Source organism: Anabrus simplex, chromosome 8 (genome assembly GCF_040414725.1).
Source record: "Anabrus simplex isolate iqAnaSimp1 chromosome 8, ASM4041472v1, whole genome shotgun sequence".
Lineage (NCBI taxonomy): Eukaryota > Metazoa > Arthropoda > Insecta > Orthoptera > Tettigoniidae > Anabrus > Anabrus simplex.
In genome coordinates, this window is record NC_090272.1 from 170,613,133 (window position 1) to 170,624,094 (window position 10,962).

The following is a 10,962-nucleotide window of genomic DNA, read 5'->3' on the forward strand; positions in this document are numbered from 1 at the left end:
TTAATTAATATGCACAGGGATTGATATTTGACACACGCATTATGATCACTTCCTGGTAAATTTAATCACATAATCAATTTAATCTTATCACTTCCTATCTAAGTATTTCAAAGGGTGGAGTTTTCCTTAGGCTGTCAGTTCGCCCGCTGGGCCTCGTAGTTACGTGCCTTGCGCACTGTAGTACTTACCGTTTTACTTGCCATACACTTATCAAATTAATGGTTACTCTAATAACTACTCCCACTGCATTCCCCTAAACTATTTACTCCTGGTCTTCTGACGCAAATAAACAAACAAAATCTCCCAAGAAAGAAATAATTGAATAAATCTCTATCCCATGAAAAGCTGGAGTATTATATTCCCTAAATTATTTACAATCAATTACTCAGACCTGTCGCCGGTTTTCTAAACTAAGAATTAATAACTACGCGCCCATTCCGGCGCTCTATTTCAATAGGACTACATCTTTAATCTCTTATAGCGTCAGTTTACAATAAATATACCCATCCCTTCTATGCATGCCAGATAAGACTTTGTACTCATCTCTATCACATGATGACACCTTCGTCAGCTCAGGAGGTCCATCCTGAGCTTACTCCTCCTTCATGGGCACCACGGTGATTACTTTCATCTCCATTCCATTTTTAAGTTGAAGATCCATTGTTCGATGCTGGTGGAGCCGCTGGCAATTAATCCTGTACACACACAACGTCACTGTTTAATTCACACTCCGGTTAACAGCGTTCAATGTGAACGTCCGGTCACGATCTCGCAAGCGACTACGTAAGATTATTGTACTATAGTAATGCTAATAATATTACTTTACACATCGCGGTTTTCTCAAAAGTTAACACTGGCGTCACAGAGATCAAAACTATACACTGTTTATGCGAATTGTATTATTTCGTTTAAAATGGGAGTTAACTTCACTTGAACAAAGAACTAACGAGGGCTTAACCGAGCATAGCTTCGCCGTCGATGAGCCGCTAACCCCGAATGACGCTTGTCCCTTACTGCAGTAGTTTTTACAAGGGAGCGATACCCCTTCCACTAATTTGCGTAGCGCCTATTCCCGGCGTACTCGAAGTATGATAGTACGGTTAATCGGTGACCAGTATTTAGTTGATGCGATTGAGACATAACCACTCAATTATCCTTCGGTGAATCTCCTTAAATTAATTAAAATTTCTCCTGCTTCCCCCACCCAGCGTGGTGAACTCCCTTTCTCGAGGAGGTGTCGTGAGAATAAACAGATGGCCCAGTACTTTTCCACGCAGAAACCACACAGTATTCTTTCCTCTTCTGAAAGTTATCAAGGAAGAGGACATTAAACACTCTAAATAAATGTCCCAGTAACATTTATCCCTTTTAAATCGGGAGATGACCCCATAATTCGAGTTTCATTAATTTTCTAGATCGTAGGTAATTAAGTTGGCTAGTCCGAGTCCAAGATGGCTCCTATATTTCGTTTCGAAAAAGTTGGTTTCCCCTCATTCTGTGAGTCTTGAGGAGGGATGTCTTCTCTCGAGTGATGTCACAGGGAATCCCCATTCATAACCCCTCCCGGGTCTAAGTTGGCTTGGCTTCATCTGCGGGCCCCTGCCACACAAAGGACAATACTGCGCAATAAGTTGCAGACAAAGAAATCTCGTAGAATAATTTTTTTAAAGACACAATTTATCTATCTCAATGATATGAATATTAATTAGTTTCGGCATGACCTCTATTAATGATATGAATATTAATCGGTTTCAGCATTCTTTCCCTTAAATAGCATTGCGTGCGTAATTACGAAGATCAATATCAACCAAAGGTCCTTGGATCATGCCCCTGTCGGGTTCAATACATAGTTAACATTATTCTTCTTTATTTCCATATTTCAATTTTTTCTTCATTTTTATCGTGAAGGCTACTCGCATACATCTACGGTACGCGTACCACAATTTGAGAACCGCTGCTATATAATAATTTGGAGCTTGAAAGGAAGTGCATGGAGTATGAAATGAAAATTATGATTTCTAAGACTGAAGTGACGTCAGTAGGCAAGAAATATAAGAGGAATGAATGTGAGGTAAGGAAAGCAGGTGGACGATTTCAGGATCATAGGATGGTATTGTGCTAAAACTCAGGGCCTCTCAAACTCCCAAAATCTCATGCGTGAAGACAGCGGCGCAGAGTTCCTGTGCACAGTGCATCGGTCCCGCTCGGCTCAGCTTGGACTAACGCTTCGTCTCTAGGCTACTCAGCTAAACTCGGCTCTACTCAGCTCGGATTTGGAGCGCTACGGAGCAAGTGAGGAAGAGGGAAACAGGGAGAGCGAGCGAGACAGACGTGGGGAAAGAGAAAGACAGCGCTATTGCTCCAAATCGAGGAGTGGGGTTCTGCACTCTGGTCAACCAAGCGAAGTCTTTTTTGCACCGTGCACAGTGCATGCACCAGGCGCATGCACCCTGAGAGGCCCTGCGTTAAGTGAAAGTGAATGAAGGAGCAGCAAGGTAATTCAGTGAGCTCACAGTTGCGATGAAGAGCTTTTTGGGTTTAAGTCATCAGTCCACAGACTGGTTTGATGCAGTTGTCCATGCCACCCTAACCTTTGCTAACATTTTAATTTCTACATAACTACAATATATATTCTAATCTGTTTGTTATACCTTGGTCTCCCCTGCCAGTTTTACCGCCTACACTTCCCTCAAAATCTAACTGAACACGGTCTGGGTGCCTCAAGATGTGTCCTATCATTCTATCTCTTCTTCTGGTCAGATTCCACCAAACCACTCTCCTCTCGCCAATTCCATCCAGTGTCTCCTCATTCGTCTTTCGATCTACCCATCTTACCTTCAGCATTCATCTGTAACAACATATTTCAAAAGCTTCTATTATTTCTTTCTTTCTTTCTTTCTTTCTTTCTTTCTGAGATATAACTATCAGAGTTTCATTTCCATACAATGCCACGTTCCAGGCCGAAGTCTTCAGAAACGCCTTTCTAATTCCCATATCAATGCTAGTCTAAATTTTATGTCCTTTCTTCTGCCATAATTATTTATTATACTACCCAAGTAACTATATTCATCTACTTCCTTTAAGACTTTATTTCCTAAACTAATATTTCCTGCATCACCTGATTACAATCGACTGCACTCCATTACTTTTGCTTTGGAATTATTTATTTTCATCTTGATCTCCTTCTAGAAGACTGTATCCATACTATTCAGCAACTGTAGAAAGGTGCGAAGTGCCGGATTCATGAAAAATGTGATAAGCTGTTTGAAAGGTGCAGGATCCCGAATAGTAATACATGTGAAAAAGGCTATGTCCGTTGAGTATTCCAAACGGTTTTACACGCCGCCGCTAGCAGCTAATAATGATAAATTGTCTGACGATTTCTTAAGGATGGTGCAATGTGCCATTCAATTGTTATTATTCCTCCTTCCTGGCGTGATAAGTGTATGCGTATACTTTTATTCTGTCCTATTTTGTGAGTAATAGCTCTTCAAATTATGTGTATATATATTCCTCGTGACTCTGAGTTTGCCTTGATAGAGAGAAGGAAGTCGGTGACGAAGGTGTTTGCACACAGTAACCTATGCAAAAATTGTCGAAGTAGCAAAGGTTGTTTAACCTTTCAAAGTGATTTCCATGAATAGTTCAGTTCTTTTAACATTCAAACAGACGAGACAATCTCTACAAAAAAATCTGAACATGCCAAAAGCTGTCAGCATCACATACGATTCATCAGATGTAGAAAGTGTAACAGTAACCGAATTTTATACCGACATAGAAAGATTCCGCAAGGTGAAAGTATTCAAAAAAGGGAAACATTCAAGAAACATTCAATCTGCTATCCTCAACGAACTAAACTACAGTTGAAAAAAGAAGAAGGATTTAAAGGCTATGATCCCTTACCTTGAAAGGAATGAGCATGAAGAATATTATATGCAGATCTGTGGAGAGTAACTGAGAACTCTGCACCTAAAATAATTTGATAGAACTTAGCACCTTTCATAAATGTTTAAGTTTGAATTTCCTTCAGCGCCAAAATATTCCAAATTTATCATTAAATTGCCATTAATATATGAGAGGAAACTCTAATTTGTAAGAGTGAAAAGTTTGAAGAATAAATCATTAAAACGCTGCACTACAGACAGGTTTTTGTAATAACTTTCGTTCATAAATTTGGCACTTTGGACCTTTCTACAGTTATGTATGCAATTTCTCCAGATCTTCTGCAGAATCAGTTATAATTGTTTTTCTCTGCTTTGATTGCGATCCCTTTTCCAAATGCCTCTTTCATTTCCTGTACCGCCCCTTCTATGTAAACATTGAAAAGGAGAGGGAACAGCCTTGCTTCACTCCTTTCTGGATTGCTGCTTCTTTTCCATAGCCTTCGATTATTATTACAGCAGACTGACTTTTGTACAGACTGTAGATAATTCTTCTTTCCAGGTAAACTCGGGATATCTTATTCATAAGAAGTTACAGAAGTCAAACTACCTAGATAAGAGATTGGAAATTAAACAAGACCAGAGAGCAAGTTACAAACAGAGGATCAAACAATCAATGAATCAATCAATCAATCAATCAATCAATCAATCAATCAATCAATCAATCAATCAATCAATCAATCTATCTATCTATCTATCTATCTATCTATCTATCTATCTATCTATCTATCTATCTATCTATCTATCAGTCACCACTGATCTACATTTAGTGTTGTGGCCCACATGGCATATTCCCTATCCGTTGTTTACCTTCTCTCTTCTTAAATGATAACAAAGCAGTTGGAAATGTATCAAATATCTCCCTTCGTCAGTTACTTAAATTCCTAATTCCTCTTCCTATAAACGAGTATTTTGAACATTATCTTGAAATCCCTTTTCATCTTCATATTCTGATCTTTCCTACTATTAAAAGTTCCACTCAAGATTATTCCTCTACTTATAGCATTCCACGCTATCACCCCACTGACACCTCCAAAAATAACACTTAGCACAGTTGTTAGTCTCGTTACCTCCAAGTCTTTCCAGCCCAAAATTTGCAGCATTTTCGCAATACTACTCCGTTTTCCGAATTCACCCAGAACAAATCGGGCTGCATTCCGGTAGATCTTTTCCAATTCACGAATCAACCCTTCTGCTGCTGCTGCCTCCCCTATCGTGCATCCTGCTCAGCGCTCTTACGGTTGCGGCAGCCTTGAAGGTACTGGCGAGCGCTGTAGCGAATTAGAATGATTAATTTACCTTTAATAATCTAAAAATATACGACAAGAAATTAATGTTTATGCTTTCAAAAATACTCCGCAAATATACCGGCCAAGAACTTTCGTCAGAATGCTTTACGGTGTCAATCGGTTCAGATGTTATATCAAAATCGCGGCTACAAACATCGGCTTATTGTTTTAAATACATAATAATAATAATAATAATAATAATAATAATAATAATAATAATAATAATAATAATAATAATAATAATAATAATAATAATAATAATAATATATTATTTATTATAATTTATTATAATATTATATATTAATATTAATATGTGTATGTTGGGTATTCAGCCCGAAGGCTGGTTGGATCCTCAACAGGTTCACCATTAGCTGTCATAGATGGCCTAGGTGTCACTGAAGAGGCGTACTAGGGAAATGAGGAGTGAGGTAGATTCCCGTTGCTTTCCTCACAATATTAATATATATAATATAATATAATATAATATAATATAATATAATATAATATAATATAATATAATATAATATAATATAATATATTAATTATAACAATATATTATAATACAATGGAATAATACAATGGAATAATACAATAGAATGGGTGTGAACAGATTGTTAAAACAGATATCCAAGTACGTTTGGGAGAAAAGTCAACAACAAGCTGGATACAAGAGAACAAGAAAGATTCAGAAAGAAATAAAGAGATGAGAAGAAGGAACTATGGAAAGAGAAATTTTTTAAAAGTAGGTTTTTGGAATGGAAAGTTTCCCAGGAGGAATGGAAAGGAAACCCTTTCCAAAGTGGTCGGATTAGAGGATAATAAAGCATAGTGCAATGATGAAAGGATACTGGAAAGAATGGAACAGAATGCAATAAAGAAGGATGAACTAAAACTGACATGTGGTCATCGTAAAGAATAAAAATAAAATTTAAAAAAATCATAGTAATAATAACTGAAAGTGTGCATTCGGAAAAAAAAATCTGTTTCTCTATGCTTTCCACTGTAACGATGTTACACGAGCCTAAGCGTCCAAAATATTGTCTTATCAATCAATTTATCTTCTACCTCACAGCCTGTAGTAATCATTTCACCGTCCACGTGCCTCTTAGTTCGATACCTAATCAACTTACCGACAAACTTGTCGTTATTTACTTATTACTAAATACTATTCTGAAATATTATTTTACCTGAAATTACAGAACATACGAGGTAGAAATAATGGAAACCAGTTAATATATTAAATTAAATTTAACACTGTAGAACATCATAGAACTAATCGTATATTCATCTAGTACAAAGTCACAAAATATTTTACGTGAGTTTATTCAGTAAAATTTTAATTAATAAAATGACTGACATCTAAAATTTTGAAAGAAAGTTTTTCAGGATTAACATAAATTATTTTGTAACTATTTCCTTTCTAGAACAGAACAGAGAATGGAGATATGGAACCGCAGATAGTGTTGGGAAGTAAATAAATACGGACGTCCAAGCAGGCACTCTAAATAGAGCGACACCGTTATCTAAGCGCAGAGTATTAGAGGCATTATTATTATTATTATTATTATTATTATTATTATTATTATTATTATTATTATTATTATTATTATTATTATTATTATTTCGATTTTGGCGCACTGGTTTACTGGGTTGTTTCTGATTCTCCGCCCAGAATTTGTTCATCCATTCACTCAAGTTCCTCCTTCTTTCTTCTGACCAAGGTGTCTTGCTCGGCCAACGTATGTTGTTCCTGGAGAACCTCGAATTTACCAACTATATTTTGAAACACTGCCCGATTTCCGATTTAACTTATACGGATCCCAACTTTTTCCATATATTGTGTTGTCTCCTGAACCCATTCTGTGTTCGTCTTTACTTTGGCGATGTAGCTGAAGATCATTCTTGACAGCTCTTAGCTGCATGCCCCTAACCGCACGGCCAACTCGCTCGACGAAGGCATTAGTTAAACGTGGATTGTTATTAAATGTTGTACGTAGATAAGTCTTCAGGAAAATATAGAGATGTAGTTGTGTGTATTTTATGTATGTATTGCTTCAATGTCCGACAGGTATTGTTCTGACTGGTGTTGAAGATACATTAATTTATCCCAGCCCTGAAGCTGTCGGTAGAATTAGTTACGACACTATATATCATTTAGGAATTTCCAAGCAGGAAATAAATAATTTTATAAATGTATAACCCCTTCCGTAACGGTGAAACTGGGAGAAAATAGTACAATTGTTACGAACAGTGATTGAAATAATTTCGTGTTTAAATTGTGATATACTCTACATAGTAAACGACCTAATATTTACATCGTTCGCAGAAAATGAAAAGCAGAGGAAGGTCAAAATATGACGAACTTGTTCGACAATCATCCAAGGAAATAGACGCTAAGCCTCACTCGACAAATGTATTGGAAAATAGGTTTATGAGGCATTAGTTAAAAGTGGATCTGTGTTCTACAGACAATCCTATTCCACAAAGCAAATTGGTTTACTGGGTGGAGCATTTGTAAGGAGCTCTGCACAAAATTAATTGGAAATGCTATATACGAAATATACCGACTCTGAATGCATTGGTCCCTCGGTCCTATTTAATTAACGTTATACAGTACGGTGATGCGTAAGTATCCGAGAAGCGTACCTCAATCTCTATCAAGGGAAGCGAAGAGAAAAGTCATGAGTAAATTTAAAAATCTAATAGGAAACAAAGAACTGATGTACTCTTTTTGTTGTTAAATACTGTCAATGAGTTCGTATTTTAATCTTCTGGAATTGAATGGTATTTTAAGGTTTCAGCTCTTCTACAGTAGAAATAGTCATTAAAGCAAAATCTCCGAGGGAATACTCTCCCAAATGTTAATTGTATCTAATCATCATCTTACGATACAACAATTGCCAGCAGACTGATGGAGAGGGTAGGTACTGTGCAAGATGTTTTAATTATCGTTGGTTTTCTATATGATTGATTAAGTGGATAGCATTTGATGGGTTTTGATTTGGATATACGATCGAGTGTGGGCGGTTCAAAACGCTTTCTTCTTCCACCACGTGGTATTAGGGAATGGATAGATATGATATGAAGATTTGAGATACGTCATATAGCTTGGGTGGATTTGTGAATGAAAAGTCGTTATCGGCTTGAATTTACATATTTTCATACAATGATCTATCATGATCATAACAGACCTTCACGCATTGCCGAGAAAACCAATTTTGTCTTCTGAGTGAACCAATATTCGAGTATGGGTTCTTTAGATGCTTGGAGAGACTAACTCTAGACGCACAAGCTATCACAAGGCTGGCACAGCGAAAGTACCAAAGCTCATTGTTATTTTAGAACCTGGTGATTATTTCTTCTCTCATTTCCTCATTCACTTCTATGCTCTCTGTTATCCCACTCGTGTCTTCGTCATTCAAACTGTGAACAATACATCACCTCGTCTTCCGGTATCTTCCCAGTTACTGCCGTCAACTTAGTACTTCATACTAGATCTAGAACACTATATTTATAGACCTCCCTGATTACGAAGTCCACCCTTCAATTTTCAGTACATCTCTTGTAACCGGATGCTATCTGTCTGTAGAGTTTATGCACAAACATGGTTAGTAAAGACTTTGCAGAAAGAAAAATGAATAATTTTTATATCAGAGGAAATATTAATCGAACTGGTCATATTGTAGAGCAGCAAATACAACCATCATTACTAGCATGAGGCTGATGATGAATGACAGTGGCAAGACTCATGACTAGAAAGTGGCAGGAATGGGCGGAATCTTTAATGGTTGTGATAGTTCGCCACGAAAAGAAGGGGGGACCCTACCTCCTAATATTTTGTCCCAAGAAATCCCATCACGCAGATCAAGGATATGAACATTTCCATGCTAAGCTATCCGTTTGGCAATCGGCGCCGTAGTTCCACGACTGCATGCGTGAAGTTGGCTGCTGGTTGCGGAGAAATAGGGGACCAGGTTCTCCACAGAAAATATGTGATTGGAACGAAATCCAAATGAGAAAACGGAAAGGGTGCACTTGGAACTCTTAGGAATTAAAACCTTTCTCAGGACAACTGACGGTGGGGACGAGCACTTCTCCGTCTCCCGAATGCAGAGATGTAGTGGAGCTACGGTAGAGCCAAGACCACCGGTCAGAATGAAAAGTTCTAGAGCCACAGATCAGCCATCAAGCAGGAAAACTTCACATTGTAGAAAGTCTAGTAACGACCCACAGGGAAAATAGTAGTCATTTAAGACCTATGGACAACAACCTTATAATCTACTCTAGTAATGAACATCAATTTGTCAACGGTGTGGACGGAGAGTTTAAATTATCTAGTCCCTTCCAGCAAGGATATAGATCTCGAGAAAGAAATAGTCTACCAAGAAGTTCACGCTTTCATCAAGGGAAATGTGAAGTCGAAATTAAAAGAAGAATAGGTATGGCTAAGAATGTACTGTCTAGTCTAATATTGATATGGAACGATAAGAAGCGACTGGTTTAAGCTTTTGCATTTTCTACTGCCACGTATTTCTCTGAGTCCTGAACTGTAAATGTTGCATGCTATGGGAGAATCGAAGCTTTCGACATGACGTGCTATCGAAAAATAGTGCGAATACCATAGTTATAAAGGAGAACGAATAACTTCAGGAGCTAAGGATTACCACTAACTCACGCCTCCTTCCAAACATCCAAAGGCAAGTACTGGTATTTTTCGGTCATGTTAACTGGCAGCCATCCTAGGCAAATTTGGTAGTAAACGGCTGAAGAGACGTGCCCCGAAGAGCTACAGTGACCAGCTAAAGAGTTTGACGAATCTGCCGCTTCAAAGAATAATACATACAGCAGCAGATCGCGATGTATGGTGGAGTATTGCTCACAGAATCGCGTGAAGGGTCACGATGCTCGTAATCGAACAACGACCTAGAAGAAGAAGTTGCAATTATGGGTCCTAGTAACACATCACTATGAGTAAGAAACTCTTCAGATTTCCTGAAGATGAAGTAAGGTTATTACTATTCGTTAATAACAATTCTCAAGACACTTAAAGAAGAGTAAACTGAATAAGTTGGCTACGCGGTTTGGGTAATGTAGATAAGCGCTTGCATTCGGGAGATGGTATATATGAATCTCACTACCGGCAGCCTTGAAGATGGCTTTCCGTGGATTCCGACTTTTACGCAGTGGGGTTGTACCTTGTTTCATCCTATCGTCGCCGTAAGACAGTCTGTGCCGGTGTGACTTAAACAAATAGCAATACATATGTGTATAAAAATCGAAGAGTAGTACGAAGGGTATCGCAAAATATCTGAGATCTTGACATCACTGCGTGAGCTATAAAGGTATCGCGACTATTGCATCATCATCATCTCTTATCTCGAAACAATATTACTTTAAAATTTGAGTATGATATATTTCTACTATGGGATTTGTTGTATGTCCGGCGCTCCCCTTCTCGCTCCTCCAGCCAGCTGCACGCGCGCCTGTGTATCATTCTGCTAGCTTCGACGCGCAGCCCTCAGTGCGCGTGCCTGACCATCGAGTGTACTATAAATAGGAGCTCCCTGCCTGCTCAATTGCCCACTTGCCCCGGTGTCCAGCTCCAGAATACACCCTACGTCGAGCACGGAGGCTACTCCTCTTGAAAATGTGCTTCGACCAGGTGGACTGAATTTCTGGCAGTACGAGGTTTCACCTCTGGTCACCGCTCCCTTTCCTGTTTCCGCTGCCTA